Below are 21306 nucleotides of genomic sequence, written 5' to 3' on the forward strand. Positions count from 1 at the left end.
TTACTCTCCCTCCCCCAAAGGGAAAGTGTTGAAAACACGATTAACTCCAGGGCAGGATTTGGATAAAGGATAATCCAGGGGGTGAGAAGACTCCCTTGCAGCAGAAGACTACCACCTGCTTCCTATTGCCTGAAGTCCGTTTAAGAAAGGAAATAGCATTTTACTCCACAATGAGAAAGAAAAGACTTCAAATGCAATGGAAAAGAAGTAGAGCCAACGAGTTTTTAAAGTAAATAATGATGATAATTTCTCTCTCTCTCTCTTTTTATTCAGCCAACAGTTTGGGCACCTACCCCTGTCTTTCAGGCACTAACTCCATTCCTTCAAGTATCCAAATATGAGATAGATAAGGGCCTTGCCTTGCAGAAGCTTGTCTGATAAGGGATAGGGTTACAAAGTCAGCAGGCCCTGGGCATCTGAAACTGAGTACCAAGAGGAGACTGGATATCCTGAAGTCAAATTTCTCTAATTCCACAAATTGGTCTCAGTTTTTTGAAAGAAACAGAAATAGGGTTTAAAGGTATATGCTTCATGCAGAGCCTGGAGCAGCCTTTACAAGTGTTTTGACTTTGTCAGTTAGAAATTACCATCCCTGGAGCTGAGACTAATATTTATGGAGAGCACCTCTCTTTTGGCTAACAGTAACCCCACAGAAAAAATCAAAAGCAAAGCAGAAGAGATTGTCTGCAACATTTAATTGTTTTTCCCAATGTAATCAGAAAGTGAGATTTGTTCTTGATGTGTGGTCTGAATAACAGCTTTCTCCACTGAGGCTGAAAAACCAAACTGTCCACAAAAATTCATGTTTTTTCCTTCCATAATATAGAGTTACCACTGGTAATTAGTTGTCCAGCCAGGGAATACATTTCCCAGCACCCCTTGCATCCAGATGGGTCCATAGTCTGTTTCTCACCAATGCAATATGGGTGGAAGGTGAGTGGGCCCCTCTGGGCCAAAGCCTTTAGGAGGTGGCCACTTTCTCATCCTTCTTTCTGGCTACATGCAGAGGACTCTGTGCTCTGGGGATGGGGAGTCAGATGAAAAGAGTCACACCCATGAAACCTGCCTGCCAGCCAGGAGCACCTGCATTGACAATTATGTGAGCAAGAACTCAGTTACTGTTGTGTTCAGCCTCCAACAATTTGGAAGATATTTGTTGCACCAGCTAGCAAAACATTAATCAATACTAATACCCTACGTGTTCTAGAATATATAGAAATAGCAACCTTCCTTCAGGGAGGTCATATCTCAAAAGATTTCCTCACTTTCCGCGGATTGGTATCCCCTCCCTAGGTAGCTCTGATGTAAATGACATCAGAGGAATTTTGTAACATTCACGTTGCAATCAAGACACCCAGGCCTAGAGCACATGATCTTGTCAGTTTGTGTTGGGCTTTGGTGTGTAAGTTATGCAGCATCTGGGGAAAATATGTGCCTTCCTAGGCCCAGAAACTTATATAATTTTAAGACACACTTTAAGGAAAATATACAAAATTATGCATATATATTAAGGACAGGCCCTTGGACGGGACTCTGAAAATTGAGTTTTATTTGCATCACTCTAAATCCACCTCTCATGCCTACAGAAGATGGACAGCAAGAGAGGTGGGCAGGCCAATGAGCAAGAAGGCTGCCTAGACATTTTTCCTTTCCCAGCCAAGGTGCTTGGTAGCAAAACTGTGAAACCAAAGGAGCTTGCAAAACTGTGTAAACCTCGAGAGTGCTGCTCCACCAGCAGAGGAACATGGAGCTGTGCAAAATGCCTGGATAGAGGGATTCTTGCCAATCTTTCAAATGAGATCATAGGACAGAATTTAATTTGTTTTAAAAAATTAAGAAACATGATATTTCTTGCTCCAGGAGTGCTGTGGGCAAGTCTTGCCCTAACATCAGGTTCGGCCTTCCTCACTGCTCCCCATTTCATCTGAGGTCTTCTCCTCAGAGCTCCTCTCTCTCTCTCTGACTGCTCCCTGCATGATCTTGGCCGTTGTCATGATGTCCCTTCTGCGGATAACCCATCCTCTCTCAAGCCCAGGACTTGCTCTCCGTCTGTCTGGTATGTCTGTCTAAACGTCCCACAGGCACCTCAAACGCAACATTTATTGAGCTGCCATCATTATCTCCCCCTGCTCCTCCTCCTGCCTCCACTGACCCAGCAGTGGCGCTCATGTTAGTCAACAATCAAGACCTTGGGATCATGCCAGAAAACTTATTCTCTCTACTCTACTTCTAGCAGCTGCCCTTCTATCCGTGGCTGGCTGCATAATTTGCAGGGCTCGGTGCACAATGACCATGTGGGGCCCCTTGTTCAAAAAGGAGGAACAAATGCTTTTAAAAGTACTGAAATATAAAGCTTTTGTCTTTCTTCTATAGTCTCTCTCTTTCTTTCTCTGGACTTGTCATAGTGGCTTTTATTTCCTAGTTATTATTGTTCTAAGTAAAGAAACATTTGCATTTTTAATTGTTACCATGAATTTTACTATTCATCTTTATAATGTGCAATGTTAGTTTTAAATGCTAATATAAGAACATTTAGCTCATGTGTGGAATCACTAAACCTGCATAATTTGTATTTTATAGCTTGTACATGTATTCCATTCTTACCAGAACAGTGGAAACTCTGCACAAAACTAACTCAACTGTTGTTTCTCTTCTTGGTATGTGTACCTTCTACCAACACTATCTTTGGCTCATTAATAAGCAAGGAAGGACTGGAAGGAAAAGGAACTAGAGGTTGCTCTATCTTTTCTTTACCTTCTATATCATCATTTTTAGCATAAATGGTAGCAAACACAGGGAAGTAACACACAAAATGATATGATAGTATTGTGCTGCTTAGAACTCCATTGATTTCTTTTTCATTTGAAGCAAGGTTTGGTTCAAAGGGGAAGCATGACCTCCAGGGACTGTCAACATCCCTATTTACTCAGTCATAGATGTAACTTGCTTACTCACTCTCAGTTTTGCTGAATTCCCACACATATGGTTCCACTGGAAATCTGTGCTCATGGAGCATCACAAATACTATATGTGAATGGAGTAGCAAGGAACAGTGGAAACGTATTGGGCATATATCCTTTCCTTATGAACACGTTCTGTTGGTTCATTGCATTTCACTTAAAAAACACAAGTTTGCCAGACAGCTTTATGCAAAAGAATGAAAGTAGGCCATTATCTTACACCATACACAAAAATTAACTCAAAAAGAATTCAAGACTTGAACGTAAGACCTGAAACCATAAAATTCCTATAAGGAAACATAGGCAGTAAGCTCCTTGTCATTGGTCTTGGAGATGATTTTTTGAATTGGACATCAAAACGAAAGGCAACAGCAGCAAAAATAATCAAGTGGGACTACATTGATCTGAAAAGCTTCTGCACAGCAAAGGAAACCATCAACAAAGTGAAAAGGCAACATACTGAGTGGGAGAAAATATTTGCAAATCATATACCTGACGAGGGGTTACGATCCAAAATTTTAAGGAGCTTGTACAACTCAATAGCCAAAAACCCGAACAATCCAATTTAAAAACAGACTAAGGAACTGAACAGACATTTTTCCAAAGAAGACCTACAGATGGCCAACAAGTACATGAAAAGGTGCTCTACACCATTGATTATTAGGGAAATGCAAATCAAAACCACAATGAATTATTGCCTCACACCTGTTAGAATGGCTATGATCAGGAAGACAAGACATATCAAGTGTTCATGAGGATGTGCTGAAAAGGGAGCCCTTGTGCACTGTTGGTGGGAATGTAAATTGGTGCTGACACTAGAGAAAATGGTATGAAGGTGCCTGAAAAAATTAAAAATAGGACTACCATATGATTCAGCAATTAAACTTCCAGGTATTCATCGAAAGAACACAAAGCACTAACTTGAAAATATACATACACCCCCACGTTCATTGCAGCATTATTTTCAGTTGACAAGATATGGAAACAATCTAAGTGGCCATCAATGGATGAATGGATAAAGAAACTGTGGTGTAGGTATATATACACATACATATACACAATGTAGTATTATTCAGCCATGAGAAAGAAGAAAATCTTGCCATTTGCAACAACGTGGATATACCTCATTATGCTGAGTGAAATAAATCAGAAAGAGAAAGACAAAAAAGTGTATGACCTCATTTATATGTGGAATCTAAAAAAAAAAAAAAAAAAACCCTGAACTCATAGATATAGAGAACAGATTGGTGGTTGCCAGAGGCAGGGGTTATGGGGTGGGTGAAATGGATGAAAAGAGTCAAAGGTCACAAACTTCCAATTATAAAATAAATAAGTCACGGGGATGGTATGTACAGCATAGTGACTATGGTTAATAATACTGTATTGTATATTGGAAAGTTGCTAAGAGAGTGGATCATAAAGGTTCTCATCACAAGGAAAAGAAATTTGTAACTATGTGTGGTGATGGATGTTAACTAGACTTATTGTGGCGATCATTTTGTAATATATACAAATATCAAAATATTATGTTGTACACCTGAAACTAAAATAATGTTATGTGTCAATTGTATCTTAATTTTTAAAATGCACAAGTTCAAAGATAAAATTATTAAGAATTTCAAGATGCAACAGCAGAGCATTAAACCACATGTGGGGCCCTTCTGAGTGCAGGGTTCCATGCAACTGCACAGGTGACACCCCTAGGAAGCCAGCCCTATTTCCTTCTCTTTACTACCTCTTGGAACTGCCCCTCCTCTTCAGCCCCCTGGCCTCTGTCCATGTCACTGTAATTTCTCCCTGGAACTGTTACAATAGTTTCCCTGCTTCCTGTTTCATTTACTATCCTTCCTCCTTGTCCTGAGAGAGACTTTCATAAAGCACACATTTAATCTGGGCCTCTAATCCCCTCTCCTTTTAAATCTTTCCATGAGAATAAAGTATAAAATGCTAAGCATGGCATACAAGGCCTTCTATGACCTGCCCTGATCTGGCTCTACAGTCTCATCTTCTCCACACCCTCAGACCCTGACATGCAGTCTTTATACAAGGAAACACCTGACTGATGGGTAGTGTTGCCATATTTAGCAAATAAAAATACAGGATGCCCTTTTAAATTTGTCCCATGCAATATTTGGGAAACATGTTAAAAATTGTTTATTATTCATCCGAAATTCAAATTTTAACTTGGGCTTTATCTGTATTCGCCACTCTCTCTCTCTTTTTCTCCAAGTCACACCTCAGAGGCCGTCTCCTCCTAGAAGTCTCCCTGGCCTCTCCCATCACTCCCCTTATCACAGCACCAACACATTGCTCCTCATTAATATAGCTGGTGCCATTTGGCCCCCAGAGGACTCTGCGATCCAATATCCTAATTTCAAAGTCTAGAAAGAGTCACTCTTCGCTAAGTGTGACAAGTTTTTAATCTCATTCTGCCTCACTTCCTGCATCTGTAAAATAAGCATGATGAGGATAGTGGTGATGAGGGTAACTGCCTACCTCTTAGGATTGTTGCAAGGAGTCAGGAGTTCACAATTATATAAACCACTTAGAATGATTTCCAGCACATACTGAATGGTAATTATTTGCTGTTTGAAGGACTTGGCTGTGAAAATTTGGCCAGCGGGAACTGTGTTCTATTTAATTGCACCCTACCTCCTCAGACAATACCTGGCACACTTATTGCATGCTTATTGAATGAACTTATCTGCTTTAAACTCTAACCTAGAACTTTGAGAAGGAAGATTATAAAACGTTACCCGGCCTACGGCCCTATCCAGGGTCAAGAAGGTTCCCGTAGACTTGGTGCTATGTTTCCCAGGCCCCCTGTGTGTCCTTCCTGTGGCAGCTCTCCACCATGGCTTCTGCTACTTCCACACACATGCCTATTTCTGTGTCTTGTTGCCTCACTGGCTTTGTCCTTCTCCGGTCTCAGCGTCAGTGTTTGCTGTCTCTGCAACTGAGCCCGTCTCTGCAGGCGGGGAGAGGGGTCTTCTGTATACCTCCATGCCTAGCCTCTTCTGCTCCAGCCTCTGACCCAGGATTTTCTGCTCCTGTCACCCAACTCTGACAAACTCCAGAGAACAAACATTTCATATCACTCAACTCGAGGTACTAGAAGACAGGGGAAGTAGAAAGACAAAGGGGAGATGGGCAAGGATCATTCTCTGTGAGGTAAGTATGAGGGAAAGCCCAAGAGGAAAACAAGAAAACCATATTATCCCTTTTATGTTACTGTCTTTGGGCAAATAAACTCTGGGGGCAGAATAAAGACTTCTGGTGCTTTGGCCAAGCTCAGGCACCCTCCTCCTGAAGGACTTGCCTTTGGCGGCAGCTCAGACTTCACTCTTGCTTCTTCTGGGACTTCTCCTCGTGGGTGTTCTGGGCTTCATGTGGTAACTTCACTGGGAGAAAGAGTGAGAGTGCCAGACTAAAGGTAAAGCAATCAGAAGACTGAGGCTGTGAGGTCCAAAGAAGACTGTGGAACAGGATGTTGGACAGAGGGAAAGGGAGAGGGCAAAGTTGAAGAGGATCAGGGGATGTTTTAATTGAGATTTTTAATGAGGTCCTTCCTCACTCACTACCATCAACACTGCTCCATTTCCTTCCCCACCTGTGACCTGACTGTGCCCCAGTGTTCCTAGTTTTGGGACAGCTCCCAGGACTCACTGCACACACAGCCCAGGAAGGGGTCTCCCAGAGGCCCCTTTGCCCTGTCGACCTGGGTCTTCTGATATGGTTGGTACTAATTAACTTCTTATCCTTTAGCAGAGAAACTCCAAAGAGAGATCAGGAAGTTTTGTGCTTCCCTCTCCTCTGTGTACCATTTGAAACTTTCTCAAGTGCCATTTATCTCGTGATATCTCCTTCAGGCTGGAGAAAAGCCCAGAAAGTGGGTGGTCAGTAAACTGGAATTTTTGTTTTTAATCTAAGATCTTATTAGCCTTGTGTAACATGTGCCTTTATCCTGATTTTTCCCTCTGAGGCCTTGCTCACTCCTACACCATCTGGAGTTAAACCATATAATCTCAATATTTCTGGCTCACACCTCATGGAGGCCCCAAAGATTTTTTAAACCTGTGTCCAAAACTGAACTCCACATCCTTTCCTGTCAGCCTGCTCCTCCTCCTGTGCACCCTTGATTCCTCAAGGCTGCCACAACCCACCGCTGTGGGCTCCTTTCCCTCCTGCCCCTCAGGGCAAGTCCTTTCTACTGCATAGCCTGGGGCCCCTTCTTAGCATGGACCTCCTCCTCCAATTTTTCTCTCTTCTTTTATCACAGATCCCTGGGACTCAGTTTACCACAACCCTTCTCTTCACAGCTTCACCAACAAACCACTCTACCTCTCTGGTTTCTGCTTCCCTTCCTCCAAGAGCTACTGCTATCCTTTCCCTCTTAAGACTTTTAGTTCAAATAAATATCAGGAAACAGACAAGAAATCTGAAAAACAGCCAGCATAAACAACTCATCGCTTTTTAAAAGTTGTTACAGGGCAGGCTGTGTGGCACAGTGGTTGAGTTTGCAAGTTCCCCTTCAGTGGCCTGAGGGTCACAGGTTTGCATCCTGGGTGAGGACCTCCACACCGCTCATCAAGCCATGCTGTGGCGGCATCCCATATACAAAATAGAGGAAGATGGGAACAGATGTCAGCTCATGGCCAATCTCCTTCACCGAAAAAAAAAAAAAAGTTATTACAGTATTGACCAAAGTCTATAGTTTCAGAGTAAACTTCCTTAAACAAAATCTTGTTACATTCCTCTGAGCTCTCAAATCTCCTGTGACTTCCCATTGTTTTCTGCTGTGTTAGTGGGGTGTAGGATGCTATGCAGATTTGTAAATTCTAAAATAATTTTCAGGGCCGGCCCCGTGGCATAGTGGTTAAGTGCGCACTCTGCTGCCTGCAGCCCGGGCTCGGATCCCGGGCGCGCACCGACTCACGGCTTCTCCTGCCATGCTGAGGCCGTGTCCCACATACGGCAACTAGAAGAATGTGCACCTATGACATACAACTATCTACTGGGCAAAAGATAGTTGAGGGAAAAAAATAAATAAATAAAATTATAAAATAATTTTCAAATATTTTTGAAAAATTGTCTTAATGTTATTTTTTTTTTTTTTGTAGGAAAGATTAGCCCTGAGGTAACATCTATTGCCAATCCTCCTCTTTTTGCTGAGGAAGATTGGCCCTGGGCTAACAGCTGTGTCCATCTTCCTCTATTTTATATGTGGGATGCCGCCACAGCGTGGCTTGACAAGTGATGCATAGGTCTGAGCCCAGGGTCCAAACCTGAGATCCCCAGGCCACCAAAGCAGAGCGAGCAAACTTAACCACTACGCCACCAGGCCAGCCCCAGTCTTAATGTCACCTTTAATCTAAACAAACACAACCTAAGCAGACTCGCTATCACCTGGTTAACATCCTTGTGATCAATTATCACTGAGTGGTTCCAGTTTGCAAGCTAAATGCTATGTTTATAGTCACATCAGCAACAAATGAACTCCTACTGACAGATTTTAACTTTTAATGCTGAAATTTCAAATTGCTTCCCTCAAGGTTTGAAGACATATTTTCAGATGTATTCTAGAAATTAATTTTTGTCTAAGCAAATTTTTTTATACAACAAAGTTGAAGAAATACTACCCTAAACTATAAAGTCCAGTCCCTAGAAGTTTTATCCTTGCATTGCAGGCACTCAGTGATCCAGTCCTCCTATGTCTGCCCCATCATTGGACACTCCTTGTCATGTGCTGCCCTGCACTGGCCTGACCACACCTCCTGCAGCGCCCCAAATGCATCGCTCAGTTTCCCGTTTCTGTGGCCATTTCTGCTGCTGGTTCAACACACTTGCTTGACCCCTGTTTATCCTATTACTCTGGCAAACTGGGACAGGTTCCTTAACCTCTCTGAAACTCTGAAATTCAGCTAATTAAACCTACCACTCTGTGCAGATGTTAGGGAATGAGACAAGGTGTGGAGAGGACCCAGTACAGAACATAGCATATAGCTGTGATCAGTGAACATTAGCCGTTATCCTCATCATCACAAACTTCCCCCATATCTCTGGTGCTGAGTCAACCCCCCACCTCAGAGAGAAGATAGCAGAGGGAGGTCCCAAACATCCTGCCCCACCACCTGCACCTGCCCCTCCTGATCTGTTTCCTCTGATTTCAACAGAGTGCATGTCCTTTCTCCTGTCTGAGGCTATTTCTTCACCCTCATCCTGGACTCTTTGCTCTCCAGCTTCCCTCAGGGCTTCTCTATTCAGCCCATTCATTCATTGATTCATTCACTCAATAAAGATCCATGAGCAGTAACTATGTGCCTGTTAACTATTATACATGCCAGGGGCACAGAAGTGAACAAAATAGACTTTCCCCATTCACCAAGAACCTACCTTACAGTGGAGGGAGACAGAGAGAAAACTAAATAAATAGTAAAATACTTGGTGTGGCATATGATGATAAATGCTAAGGAGATAAATAAATTAGAGTAAGGAATATTGATTGCGTTGGAAGTTGCAATTTAAAATAGGGTGGTGATGATGTATGGGAGCAAGCCACAGCACCCCCTTGGGGAGAAGCATTCCAAGTAGAGACAACAGCAGAGCCAAAGCCCAGAGGCAGAAGCATGTGTGGCATCTGTGAAGAATAGACATAGGCTGGTGTGGCTAGAGGACAGAGAATCACCAGGAAAATCAAAGGGGAGAGTTTCAGAGGGGCTTGGCCTTGAACACCATCATCTGGCCTTGGCTTTGCCTCTGAGAGGGGAGCCATTGACAGGTTTTGAGCAGAGGAGGGACTGGATTTGACTTATGTTGTAAGAAGTTACTTCAGATGCTAAACCAAGACTGGGCTGTAGGGAGGGGTAGCAGGATAGAAACCTGAAAGCCAGCTGGGAGCTACTGCAGAGATCCAGGCAAGAGAAGAAAATGGCTTATACCAAGGGGAGCAGTGGAAGCGGTCAGGGCTGGATTTATTTTTCAGATAGAGTAAAAAGGCTTTGCTGATGGACTTAGATGTGGGGTGTGAATAAAGTAGTGGATCAAGGGTGACTGCAGGATCTTAGGCCTAAGAAACCGTAACGATGGAGTCTTTTACCATTTACTGAGATGGGGAAACTGAGAGAGAAGCAGGCTGTGGGGGCAAGGGGAGGAGGTGCACAGAATTGGAAGTTCCATTTTGGCTGTATGTCAAGGTTGAAGATCCTATTATGATCCAAGTGGGGAGGCAGAGTAGGCAGTTGGATAACCAAGTGTGCAGGCCACGCAGGTGGTCAGGGCTAGAGATATAAATTATATTTTTGCTCTTCTGTATCTTCATCATTGATCCCACTGTCTGTTTTTCCATCCTTATGCATTAGTTATCTATTGCTGTCTAAATGACCACAAACTTGGTAGGTTAAATCAGCACACATCGATTATTTCAGTTTCTGAGGGTTAGAAGTCCAGGCACTGCTGAGCCTGGTCCTCTGCTCAGGGTTTCCCAGGGCTGCAGTCAAGGTGTCAGCCAAGCTGTGGTCACCTCATCTAGAATCTCCACCTGTAAAGAATCTACTTCCAAGCTCACTCAGGTTGTTGGCAGAATTAATTTTCTTAGGACAGAGGGCCCCAACTTCTTGTTGGCTGTTTACTGCAGGCTGCTTTCAATTCCCAGAGGCCAACTTCAGCTCCTTGCAATGTGGGCCTCCCACCACGACTTCTCTCTTCTTCAAATCCAAGAGGGGAGAGAGAGCCTCTAGAGTGGGCCAGCTAGCAAGACAGATTCTTGTACAAACTGTGTAATTGTGGAAGTGACTGCCCATCACCTTTGCATATTTTATAGGGTAGAAGCAAGTGACAGGTTCAGCCCACAGTCAAGGGGAAGAGATTACACAAGGGGGTGAACTACAAGAGTGGTGACCATGGGGGGCCACCCTGGAGTCCTCAGCCACACAACAAGCTAGAACAAGCACAAGTTATCTCCCATCTTCACCAGTTCCTTCCTCCTCCCTTCCCTGGGCAATATGCTTCCTCTCACTTCTCTCTAGAGCTCTACTTCCACACAAGCAAGGTGACAGCAAAAAGAATACATGTGTGGCCTCCACTCTCTTGTCTGCCAGGATGACTGACCTTCCTCTACCACATCATAAAAATGGTTCCTGCAATTTTAGCTCCCATTCACTAAACCCATATGCATTTCTCTATCCTTTCTTCATAGACCACCTTGAGTAGGTCATTCTCCCTAATTTGGCATCTGCCTTATCTATTCCCAGGACCCTCTCCTGGTTCTTTCCCTGTTCCTGGGGAGCTACTTCTCAGAATTCTTGCCCCTCTTGCTCCATAACTGCTGATATTCTACAGGCTTTGGTGCTGGGCTCTATTTTCATACTACACACATTCCCTACTGGGTCCAATCCATTTTCAGGGCTCTACCCTGTAAGCTGACCACCCCTACCCCACCGGCCCTCGATGGCTGGCACCAGCCCCACCCACTCCCTGAGATCAGTATTCACTGGACCCCTCCCTTAGAGGCCTTGAATGCATCTCATGGTCAGTGAATCCAAAACTAACAGCACATCAACCCTGCCCTCCCTCTTTTATCTGAGTGAACAACACCACCCAAGAGTCATTTTCAACTCCTCTCACTCTCTCTCATCTACCACATTTGACTAACAATCAAGTCCTGCTGTTTGCACTTCCTTTAAAGTAGTGCAGCTTAGTACTTAGAGTACAGACTCTGGAACCAGACTGCCTGGACTCAAGTCCCAGCTCAGCCAGTCACCATTTGTGTAACCTTGAGTGAGATATTTAACCTCCCTGGACTGCTCATGTATAAAATGTGGAAAATAAGAGTATCTACCTGTTTGTGTTGTTAATACGTGTAAAGCCTGAAGAACAATGCCAGGCTCATAGTAGGTTCTATATAAGTATTAGCTATTATTAATAGTAGTAATCAAATCCACTCCTCTCTTTTCTGACCCCAAGGCCAGGGCCTTGCATCAAGCCCTCATCATTTGTTCCCTGGAGTGTTGCAGCAGGTTTGTACTTGCTCTTCCTGCCTCCTGCCATCTGGCTTTCTGAAAAGGACTAGCTACATTTTGCAATCCCTGGAGGCATCATTCCAGAGAATACTGGTAAATGGTGCCCCTGCCTCCCATCTCCCTCTACACCTGCCCTATTGCTATCTTCAAAGTACACATTTTCTCATGTTGAACTTTTCAGAGGTTCCCCTTCACCTTTTGGTTAAAACCCCAACCTCATGGCACCCACCTGATGATGCTGTCTCCTGGGGTGGTAGACTTGGGAGTCAAGTGCGAGGGTCATGAATGAACCTTTCAAAATGGAGGACAGTGACATTCATGGAGGGTTAATATGCATGGGTGCTGTTCTAAGTCCTCCCCAGATGACTCAAGAAGCAAGTACTGGTTTTATCCACACCCTACAGAAGAAGAAACAATGAGTAGTTAATTAACTGGCTTTGGATTTCATGGTTAATGAGTCGTGGATAACAATATATGGAGAAGAGAGAAAAACTGTGAGCTAGTAGACTATAAACCACAGTGCCTAAAACACAAGAGCAGCTCCCCAGGTAAAGCTGTGAAAAATTTTGTGTTCCTGTGAGTTTCTAATGGCAGCAAGAGGTGACATATTAACCATGAGAAATAGATGCTTCCTACTAAGGCTAGATAAATAAAAGAGACAGATTTCCAGGCAGTTCACACACTTACTGCATGCAGGACACTGCACTGGGTCTTGGAAAAATTGAAAGAGAAGATGGGATCATGTGCCTGACCAAGGGCATGAGTGGACCATAATTACTCTGAAGAGAAGGGTGAATCCAGTCCGGAGTCCAGGGCTGTGTTCCAAATAACGGCAGCCTTGACATGAGTTTGCGCATGTTGCTGCCTTTCAGATACTGAGACACAAAGCCATCTAATTTACGAAATGAGAAGAGATGAGTAAAGAGCTCCTAGTGAAGTCTAAACCCATGGTCAGAAACCAGGAAGGTTAAATAGAAGAGTCCTTTTGCTTTGGCCTCCCTCTCTCTGGACGCTATCCTTGTGAAGAACCTGAGGCGAGGCAGCCAGACAAGTGCTGGAGATGACTGAAGATGGCATCAAGGAGAGGAAGAGAAGTCAGCCAGGGTACAGAAAAGGCTAAGTAATGTCTGGCATTAGCCAGGGAGTGCTCACCTCTCTTTATTCTGTTGCAGATTGAAGAAAAGCCCTGTCCTATGCTGGCAAGTGGCCATCTCATTCCTAAGATCTCAAGCCCAAAACCCTATAAGGAAATATCTTAGTGTTCTTTCTCTATCTTTCAGCTCCAAACAGTGGCCTGGTGGGGTGGGCCACGGAGGGAGACCCAGGGAAGATTCACGCAGCATCATGACCAAGTTCTGCCCCATCCCAGTTCAGCACCTGCACCTTTTACTTTCCAACAGTTTAGACTTTTTTTTAATCTTTCTCCTCCTTAAAGCCCTCCCCACCCACTTGGATTTTTCTACTCTTCAACATTTTCAGAACCAAAGGCCTAAGGATATAACTAGAAAGCCTCCATTCAAATGACATGCAATGTCAAGTGGATTATGTGCATCTTAGAGGAGACCCAGCAACTCTGTCCACCTAAGCGCCTCTCTCCTCAGAACAGAGAGACCACTTCATTGTTGGTTCCCCCATAGAGAACCCTAGAAAGGAGGGATAAGTAAAATCTTGTAAATTGTCTTTTTAAATATCTAACTTTTATTAAGCAGCTATTACCATACACCAGGCACAGGTCTATTGATCCTCACAACAGCCCTAAGAGGTAGTTACTATTATTATGTCCATTTACAATGAAGGAGATTAATCCACAAAGAAAATAAAAACCTTGTGCCAAATCATACATCCAGGGGGTGGTAACACTGGGGTACAAACCGGGATACATATGGTCCCACACTACCCTGCTCATATTTTGTAGAGTTGGAACAGATCTACTCTGATCCCCTCTCCTTAACATGAAAAAGGCCCAGTAATTTCAAGTAACTTGTTCAAGGTCACACACCTGATTAATTCTGAATCAAGACATGCTAACTCTTCTTCCCTGTCTACCTCATAAATGTACATTTTCCCCAGGGGTTATTGGATCCACTTGTCACTCTACAGTGACACACATATGTCACTCTACATACACCTTGGGGAACACATATGTGGATACTCCCACATTCATATCTTGATTTCTTTCCCAAGTTTTGCTTCCACCACAATCCTAAAATTCATCTATTGGGATTATCCCATGGCTGACCAAGTTAAATTCAATATTTTCCCAAACTCTCCAATTCACTCTTTCTCTTTTTCCTTCTCTGGTATTTATATTAATGGTACCATTATCTACTCAATTGCAGAAGCAAGAACTTCAGTCACTCAAATCTCCTCTTTCTTTATCATCCCATTCTAAACGGCTGGCCAATCCTATAAATTCTTCCCTCTAAGTGGCCCTAGACTCTATCTTCTACTTTACCTGAATTGCTCTGAATCAGCTAATCCTTTGTAATGTACTGTTTTTCTCTTGTTATGACCTCATTTATGCAATATGTAATTACTAAGTGCTTTTCATATTCCTAAGCCATGAAGAAAACTTACCAGATACAGGAAAATATAACGAAGGAGGAAGAATTAATAGAGGAGGGAGGTCATGAATGGTCCTTCTAAGGAAATGATATTTAAGGCAACATACAATGGATGGGAAGGAATCAACATGTTAAGACCCAGAGCTTCTTCTGTTCCATGCAGAGTGGAGAGCAGATACAAAGATCCCAAGGTGGAAAAGATCCAGAGTGTTTGAGGAACTGGAAGGAGGCCCATGTGCCTGGAAGGGGCAGTTTGAGTGGGCCTAGAGATGATAGGAGTTATGGTGCAAGAGATAAGCTGGGGCCACGTCCTGGAAAGTATTTCAGACCATGGTGATGTCTTTGGATTTATTTTAAGTGTGATAGGAAACCATTGGGGACTTTAGAGCTGGAGAGTGACAGCATCTGATTTATGTTTTTTAATATCACTTTGGCTGCTGCTGTGTTGAGAATAGATTATAGGAAGATGGGATGCAAGAAAGTCAGTTAGGATACTATAGCAGGAATCCAGGCAAGATATCATGGTGGCTTTGAGAGAGACAGTGAAATGTGGTTGTTGGATTTGAGATATCTTTTGAAGGAAGATTTGAAAAAGACTTACTGATAAGTCCATTTGGTAGGTCCTGCTTGAGTTTTTGGCTCAAGCAACTGGGTGGAATGATAAGGAATTTCTAGGAGGAAATTAAAAGTTCTCTTTTAAACTAGAATCAAGGAGGCAACTGGATGTAAGCGTCTGGCGTGCCTGGAAGATGCCTGAACTGGACAATTGGGAGTTATGTGTGCACATGTGGTATTTAAAATCCTGGGACTGGAGGAGATTCCTTAAGGTGAGTGTTCAGAGAGAAAAGAACAGAAGTTCAAAGTACATTCAGAGGTTGGGAAGAGGAAGATCCAGAAATGGAAACTCAGAAAAAGTAATCAATGGAATAAGAAGAAAATCCCAGGAGGGTATGTGACCCAGAATCTGAGGAAAGAAATTATATCAAGGAAGAGGAAATGTATATGTCAAATGTGACTGAGAATTTGAGTAAGTTGGGAACTGACAATTGACGATTGGATTTGACAAAATGAAGGTGACTGCTGAACTTGATGGAAAACAAAAAATCAGAGACATAGTGAGGATTAGAGTGGTTTTACTGCTCTACCTGGCAGGGAAACCCTGAGCCAGTGAAGAGGGGCTTGGCTCTGGGATGTGGGCTCCAGATGAACCGCCAAAGAGATAGTTTGACTTTAGAGACTGACTCCTATATAAGCGTACTTAAGAGAAAAGTGATCAATTAAAAAAGGTTTTCTGAAAAAAATACAGGGCAGATTTGAGGGGTTTTAGAAGGAAGAACTGACAGGATTTTATAGACTTTCTCTTTGAAGTGATATTATTTGCTTCTTTATTTATCTCAAGATTGAGTTCCTTGACAGGGCGGGGACTGTGTGTTAGCATCTGTGAGTCCTCAGTATCCAGCACATGGGAAAGCTGTTCACAAAAACAGCCTGTAAAAGGACCTGACTTTCATTCATAGCTTGTATTGGTCAGGGTAGGCTAACTGTTGTAACAAACAACCCCGTCTCATTAGGTGAACATAATAAGGTGTATTTCCCCATGTCTTCAGGGTTCAGGACAGATCATATGGGGAGATGAGAACTCTTCTCCACACAGATTTTCTAGGGCCTCACCCTTCTGTGTATTCAGCCAGCAGATGGGGCAAAAGTGGTGGAAACACTGTGCAGAAGGTTTCTCATGGTCCAGACCTGGAAGGAGCCAACTCTTGTCCTGGGTACCCAAGAGAGGCTGGGAAATGTCAGCTGGCTGTGTTCACAGGAGGACAGGGACTAGGGATTGGTGAACACATAACAGTTTCTCTCCTATGACTCTTCTAAGCTATGAGATTCTGAGAAAGTCTGTTAAAGATGGGTATTGATTAGATCAGGGATCCTACAGAGTTGGCCAAAAAGCTCTGGCTCTGTAGCCTTCCCCATGATCCCCTGGGGCTTCAGGTGACAGAGAGGGAGGGCTGAAGGCTCTCCACAGGACCTGCCCCATTCCTTCACTCTACAAACATTATTAAGCACCACTTGGGAGCCAGGGACTGACAGCACTAGACAATGAGAATGCAGTGATGAACACACATAGTCTCTGCTTTCTCAAGTCCTAGTCTAGTGGAGGAGAGAAATATGACACAAATAATAACGGTGCAGGGACATGTGAGGGATTTGTACAAAATGCTGTGGGAGAGGAGAGGATGGGGTGGGAAGTGGGGATTCCTGATTGGACAGAAATCTGGACCTGGGACCTCCAGATTTCAGGAATCTGGATTATCTCTTACTTGCAAAAGTTTCTGAGCTCTGCCAGTGGCTCTTTGAAACCTGTACTTGAGGACATTGGGGGAGATGCTTATCACTCTAGCTGTTTTGAGGAAGAAGGAGGGGGACTTCATGGGTTACGGTCAGCTTCTTTTTCCCCTTTTTCACAGTCACTGAAGGCCCTGGGATGCTAGAGTTGACCTGGCTCTCTCTTTTCGGTTGGTCTTGATGCAGCTAATGTGATTCTGGATCCAACGCTGCCTACTTTAAACTCTTTCTGACTGAAGATTGCCAAAGTGTGAGGTGAAAAAATACAAGGCCAGATCTCCCTGAAAAACCTGGAAGGTTTTTTCTTGACCCTTGTGTGCTGGACCACAAGTCCTTCTCTTCAGGGAGACATTACTGGGAGGTAGAAGTGAGTGACAGGAGTTACTGGGAGCTTGGGGTTTGTGAAATCATGGAAAGGATGTGGGGAATCATAGAGTCACCTCAAAATGAATTCTGGGCCCTGGAACTGTATGCTAATAAGTATCAGGCCCTCACCTCCCCTTACTCTCCTCTCCCTTAGCAAGCCCCACAGCAGGGTGGGGATCTTCTTGGACTATGAGGCTGGAGATGTCTCCTTCTATAGTATGGCTGATGGGTCCCACATCCTCACTTTCCCCAAGGCTTCCTTCTCTGGGCCTATGTGGCCTTTCTTCTGCCTCTGGTTCTATCACCCAACCCCTCTGACCATCTGCCCCTGAGGCCATCAGTTCCCAGACTTGCTGTTAGTTGAACCTCCAGGGAAGAACTGGGACCTGGGGTTGAGGAGTTGCTTCTAGGTACAACTCCCCCAGAGCTCCACCAGAGCCAGTGGTGGAGGTGGAGCCCCTCTGAATTTGGTCTCAGAGCTGCAACCATTTCTTTCCCATTCCTCCAGGGGACTGGATAAAGGCTGGGGACAGTTTACAATGCTCCAGGGCGGAGTGGTACAGAAGGCCAGAAAGGATGATGCAACCCTATAGAATCTTGTTAAAATAGTCTGGCTGGTGTTGCCACCTGAGCCTGAAACTGAAAAAGTAACCTCAAGAGAAAAGAAATGCTGATGGATAGACTAAAGACTAGTCACCTGGAGAGTGATCTCTGACCTTGATCTCCTGGATCCTCATAAAGAAAAGAAAGGCCAAGGCCCACAAGCAGTGGTTGTCTTGAATGCCTGCAGAACAGAACAGGAGCAGGAAGCTGGATCTGGAAGGGGCTTTGGGTTTTCAAGTCTTTCATGAATAGACTTGAATTTCATTTTAACTCACATGCAACCCTTGGAGATACTAAAGAAAGTGCACAGAGAAAAGTCACTTCTTCAGGTCACCTGCTGGTCTGGGACTTGATGCCACATTCAGCATTCTTACATCTAATGCCACATCCTACCACCTCTGAGAGTCCAGTCATTCTTTATCAAGCAATTTCAATGACCCTTTCAGTGACAGTTTTCACCCCATATTTTTCAAGATTTCTTTTCCATTTTGTGAATTGGTTTACTGCTCCTTTCTCTAAATAACTTCATAACTTTAAAATGTTTTACATCATCAACAGTTAAGTGAATCTTCTTTAACCTTTTTCTATGCATACAGAAATACACAAACACACAGTTTTTCTAATGAAAATTGTACCTTACTATCTATATTGTCAAATGACATGCTTCTTTTATGACACTAATCTTATATTATTCATAATGAAGATGATTTTCTTTCTTTTGCGTTACAAATAATGCTGCTATAAACATCTTTGTTTGTCAATCATTTTACATAGCTCTGGTCACTTCCACAGAATACATTTCCAAATGGCATTTGTCATTAAAATCAATTCTTGAAAGTGCAATTGCTGTACAAAAGGGACTTGAATTGTTATTAAGTATATACACACACCTATCTATTTCCTACAGGAAAGAAGTCTCTGCATACATTTTGATATCTCTCAGGCTCATCTCCTAAAGTTAACAGTAGAAGCCCACCCTTCAGTTTTGCATTCTTTCAGCATCAATCCCAGGCATCTCACTCTCCTCCAGGGAAAATTCCAACCTATCAGCTCAAAGAAGGAGGACCAAATCTACTTTTTACTTAAGATACATTTTTATGGCTTATTCTGTTTGAAACACTGTTCTAAGAAAATTGCCTGAATTATCTTGTTACGGCACAAAGGGCACGATGTGCTTGACGTGAGACAAAAGCCAATCGTCAAGAGGCAAGATGGTGGAAAAGAAAGGGCAATTTATTACAGCTTGCTAGCAAGGGGCAAGATGGCCAACTAACTTCTCAAAGAACCATCTTACAGAACAAAGACTATAGGCCAGTTATATAGAGGGCTGGTCTCTGATTGGGGGAGGCATCTGGTCCCAGGGTGCGAGCATCTGTCTGATTACCAGGTGAAGGCATCTGGTCTCAGGGTGGGTGCGTCCATCTGGTCTTAGTTCCTGGCAGTCTTTTGTTTTACAGGATATACATCAGAGACTGGAGCAACGCCTTGATCTTTCTGTTGTCATTGATGATGGCTTTCAGCATAGAGTCTCTGCCTGGGGGTCAACACATCACATTCCTAAGGAGCTCAAAAGAACAAAGTTATAAACTTATAGCAGCTGGGAGGGGCCGTAAAGTCTAGAGTTAATCAGAGGTCATTCCAAGTCACAATATGGTTTCCCCTCTACAATATGTCTTCCCCTATGTCAACCTCATATTGAGCCCGTATCAATCTCATTTCATCCTCACAACAGCAACCCAAAAAGGCAGATGCTATTATCTTTATTTTATAGATAGGGAAACTAAGACACAGAGAGAATAAGTAACTGGCCCAAGGTCACACAACCAGTAAAGCTCACCCAGGCAACCTGGTCTGAGAGTCTGTGGTTTAACTCCTCCATTATGCCCCCTCTCCTCACCAATTTTAAGTTCATTGCCTGATACCAACTAGATGGTAGGTTCTCAACAAAAATTTGTTGAATTAATTAATTATTTTTTGCCCTTTTTCACATGCATTTCTCTCCCAGGGCTTCATGTAAGGCATGAATGAGGAGTAGATTTGGGGCCCTATTTCCTTGGAAACTATAAAGTTAAGGGATACAAATATTGTGCCCAGAATCCCCTTATCTGAAGTTCAGCATCTAGGTTGGAAATCAAGGCTACTTTTCTGGGTCAAGGTAACTTAGAGCCTCCAGACAGGAATGGAATGGTTCATTCTTACTGATATAATTTCCAGCAACAAAGCTTTTGATAGACTGTGTATTTTTATTTTTAAATTATTTTATTGAGTCATAGTGGCTTATAACATTGTGTAAATTTCAAGGGTACATTATTATACTTCAGTTTCCATATAGATTGCGTTATGTTAGCCACCAATAGTCTAGTTTTTATCTGTCACCATAGATCTATGCACCTTTACCCCTTTCACCCTCCCCCGATTCCTTCCCCTCTGGTAACCACTAACCTGTTCCTTATCTATGTATTTGTTTAACTTCCACTATGAGTGAAATCATACGATGTTTGTCTTTCTCTCTCTGACTTATTTCGCTTAGCATAATATCCTCAAGGTCCATCCAGATTATCACAAATGACATGATTTTGTCTTTTTTATTGGTGAATAGTATTCCATTATACATATATACCACATCTTCTTTATCCATTCATTCATTGATGGGCATTTGGCTTGCTTCCGTGTTTCATCTATTGTGAATAATGCTGTCATGAACATAGGGGTTGCATAAATCTTTTTGAATTATTGATTTTGTGTTCTTTAGATAAATACTAAGTGGAAGAATAGCTGGATCACATGGCATTTCTTCTTTAATTTTTGAAAAATTTCCCTACTTTTTTCCATGGTGGCTGCACCAGTTTGCCTTTCCACCAACTGTGTATGAGGGTTCCCTTTTCTTCACCTCCTCTCCAACCCTTGTTATTTCTTGCCTTATTAAATATAGTCATTCTGATGGGTGTGAGGTGATATTTCATTGTAGTTTTGATTTTTATTTTCCTGATAATTAGTGATGTTGAACATAAATTTATGTGCCTAATGGCCATCTGTATATCTTTTTTGGAAAAATCTCTATTCATATCCTTTGTCAATTTTTTGTGCACGTTGTTTGTTTTTTTGTCATTGAGTTGTATGAGTTCTTTATATATTTTGGAAATCAACTTCTTGTCAGATAAATGATTTGTAAATATTTTCTCCCAGTGGTTGGATGCCTTTTTGTTTTGTTGGTGGTTTCGTTTGCCATGAAGAAGCTTTTTTGAGTCCGATGTAGTCCCACTTGTTTATTTTTTCTTCTATTTCCCTTGTCTGAGTAGACATGATATTCAAAAAGATACTGCTAAGACTGATGTCAAAGAGAATACTGCCAATGTTTTCATCTAGGAGTTTTACAGTTTCAGGTCTTACATTCAAGTCTTTAACCCATTTTGAGTTAATTTTTTGTGTGTTGGAAGATAATAAACAACT

General features: G+C 42.8%; 1 pseudogene; it reads left to right on the forward strand.

The window, feature by feature from the left end:
* Nucleotides 1-922: 922 nt before the first annotated feature.
* Nucleotides 923-17585, forward strand: LOC147915425 (butyrophilin subfamily 1 member A1-like; annotated as a pseudogene).
* The last annotated feature ends 3721 nt before the right edge of the window (nucleotides 17586-21306 follow it).

The sequence above is a fragment of the Ceratotherium simum genome, chromosome 13 (assembly GCF_057802395.1).
Source record: "Ceratotherium simum simum isolate JZ-2026a chromosome 13, ASM5780239v1, whole genome shotgun sequence".
Classification (NCBI taxonomy): Eukaryota; Metazoa; Chordata; class Mammalia; order Perissodactyla; family Rhinocerotidae; genus Ceratotherium; species Ceratotherium simum.